The following is a 3,250-nucleotide window of genomic DNA, read 5'->3' as shown; positions in this document are numbered from 1 at the left end:
TCTTTTTACATAAAATAAATTATATTAATTTCGTCGGTTTACATTACCCACCAATAATTACACAAAAAACAAAATTATTATATCTAAAATAAACGAACACGTGATAAAAAACAAAAGAATTCTACTTTAAAAATATTTAAATTCGCTCGCCACTGCAATAGGCGGGCAAGCATTTAAAATGTTATAATTTAAAAATATATTCTCACGCCTATGCAAAAGGCGGGTAAAATTTATAATTAATTTTTCTGTCCGCGGCGGGCAATATTTTAAAAGCGGGCAATATTTTAAAAAAATTAACGACAGGCCGGGGAGAATTTAAATTAATTTCTCCCTCCCCAGCCTGTAGTGTTCATCAGTTTTCTGATTCCATCTGCTTCATCCCACCTCCCTGCTTCGGCGTACATGTTTGATAGCAATACATAATACCCAGAATGTTCAGGCATCGGCTAAAGTAAATGTTCTGCTGCTCGACAGCCAAGCCCCACGTCACCATATAGCCGACTTGCCCCCAAGTATAGCATCCCATATATTAACACCTGGTTTAATCTTGAGATTATTGATTAGCAACACTGCTTTTTCCATAAGACCGGAGCACCCAAGAAGATTCACCATGCAAGCATAATGCATATCGGAGAGAGTTATGTACTGTACTATCATGTCACGGAAGTGTGCTTTTACCTTTCCAACTAATCCAACATGACTACAAGCAAAGAGAACAGCTATATATGATACTGAATTAAATTCAACGTCATCATCCTCCATAGCTTCAAAGAAACTAAGAGCAGAATCCAATTCCCCAACCATTCCAAACCCCATTATCATGTTATCCCAAGATGCGATATCCTTTTTTGGAATCTGATAAAAAATCTTCTTCGAAAGATCAAGTCTTCCACATTTAATGTAGAAGTCAAGAAGTGAGTTTGCAACAAAAAGATGATCACGGAACAACCTTCTCATTGCAAAAGCATGAATCTGCTTCCCTTCTCTAACGGCCGATGGATTTGCACATGCAGAGAGGACTCCCATGTAGGAGATCGTATCTTGCTTCAGACCTGAAATTTCCCTTTCTTTAAACAAGATAACAGAGTTTGAGCACTAGCTAGTTTGTGAGTAGCCAAGAAATAGCGTGCTGTATGATACTTCATCTCTAAGAGTGATGTCGAATATCTTTTGAGCATAATCTAGGCAACCACATTTTGCATACATGTTTGTTAAAGCATTTGAGACGAAAAATTCAAACACATATTCGTTCCAGATGGATCTTGCTTGTACTTTCTTTCCATGAGTAACAGAACCCAATCTGGCACAAGCAGGAAGACCAGTTGTGAGAGTGACACAGTGAGGAAGTTCACCATGATCTTGCATTTCTCTTAACATGTTTTAAAGCGTCTGGCTCGTGCCCGTTTTGAGAAAAATTACCGATCATGGTATTCCAAGACAACATTCCTCACACTCATCTTACAAAACAAATTTGAAGCTTCAGTGAAGCATCTCCATTTTCCTTACAAATACATCAAGGCATTTGAAACAAATACATCAGAGTTGATGCCCATTTTCACACTGAATGCGTGAAGTTCTCGTCCCTTACTGAAAAACCGTAGCTCTACCAATACTGGTAACATCGTGGCAACAGTAATAGAACTCAATTTCACTCCCAGCTTTACCATCATCCTAAAACTGTCCAAGGCATTGCTATGAAGACCCCTATAAGCTAAACTACCGATCAACGAGCTCCAAGAGACCTCGTTTCTATTACCAATCTCATTGAAAGCTCCCTCCAAAGCCTCAAAATGTTCACATACCATATGCATAAACCAAAGCATTGCCGATCATCTTTACCTCACCATACAAGCCAACCTTGAAACATAGCAATGAATCAATTTAACCAAAGTCTCATCTTCAAGAATTGTACGGGCCGGGAAAATGCTAACAATACTAATGGCATTCGGGGTAACCCCAAACTCAGGAAGCATATCCTTTAACAAACCAACCGATTCCAACCCACAATCATTATCGTAGAAAACTTCAATCACAGTATTCCATGATATCAAATCTTTCCGCTGCATTTTGTCTAACACTTTTCTTACACTACCCAAATCACACAAGCTCCCATAAAACAAAATTAGAGTGTTACTCACAAATCCATCTATGATCGAACTCCCGTGCACCTCCAATCCTTATTCCAAAAGCAAAAAATCCGCAGAATTTCAGCACTAAAAGAAACGTGTAGTCATCCGGTCTTAGAGGAGCGTTGCTAGTCAACAAATCATTTTACCACAAAATAGCATCACTTTTCACAGTTCCACGATGCTCACCAGGCCCATTAGGGAAAACGTTGCAGGACCGGATGGGAGTGTTGTGGAAGAACGGGGAACGAGAGAAGGGAAGTGATTTTGTGAAGAGGCAGTGAGAACAGTGGGGTGAGAATGATTGGTGGCGTAGGAGAGGATGAGGGCCGCGGAAATGGAGATGCTGCCTTGTGGTCGGTTAAGGGTCGGGTTATGGAACTAGCGGTCTGAGTCTTGGTCCAGACCGGGCTCGGTTAGCCTACCGATTTGGTTCGGTCCGATTCAATTTAATGTTTTTTACAAAATTGTACAAAATTATTTAAAAAAAAAACAAAATTAAAAAAAGTTAACAAAATATTTGCACTTTTATATATACATATGCATTTGAATAATATTGGAGTGACTGATTTTCATGGTAGTTTACTATTTAATTAATAATTTTTTATGTCATATTTAATTTTCAAACATAAGCATTCAATGTGTTTATTCTTTGATTGAGAGACTTTTTTATTATTGTTGACTGAATATTTATGTTTGTGATTTCGTTATCTTCTTGTCTCTACTGTCATTAAATAGCTAAGAAAACAATATCATGAAAATACATGACTTCAAGATACAATTGAGTATTTTATTAATGTTGACAAATTATTTAGTCATGTTTATTTAATTATATAAAACAATTAATAAAAGTAATATAATATGAAATAAAAAAATTCAGCGTAATAAAAAATCAAAATGAAACGACGAAAGTAGAATCACACATCGTTATATAAATAGGTCATTCGGGTTTCATATTTTCACGACACTTTATATCATGTTGAACGTGTACACTTGATATGACCAGTTAGTTTAATAGGATCACTCAGCACTAGTTTGCATCATATTTGACGGGATATCATGCCAAGGTGACCTATCTATGACATTGTGGGTATTATTAATGTATGAAAGTCACCCAGAGGCAT

General features: G+C 37.1%; 1 pseudogene; it reads right to left on the bottom strand.

Moving 5' to 3' along the window:
• LOC140830255 (pentatricopeptide repeat-containing protein DOT4, chloroplastic-like) lies at window positions 1–3,250 on the bottom strand (annotated as a pseudogene).

Source organism: Primulina eburnea, chromosome 4 (genome assembly GCF_022965805.1).
Source record: "Primulina eburnea isolate SZY01 chromosome 4, ASM2296580v1, whole genome shotgun sequence".
Classification (NCBI taxonomy): domain Eukaryota; kingdom Viridiplantae; phylum Streptophyta; class Magnoliopsida; order Lamiales; family Gesneriaceae; genus Primulina; species Primulina eburnea.
The sequence above is the reverse complement of the archived record's forward strand: the minus strand, read 5'-3'. Positions and strand labels throughout refer to the sequence as shown.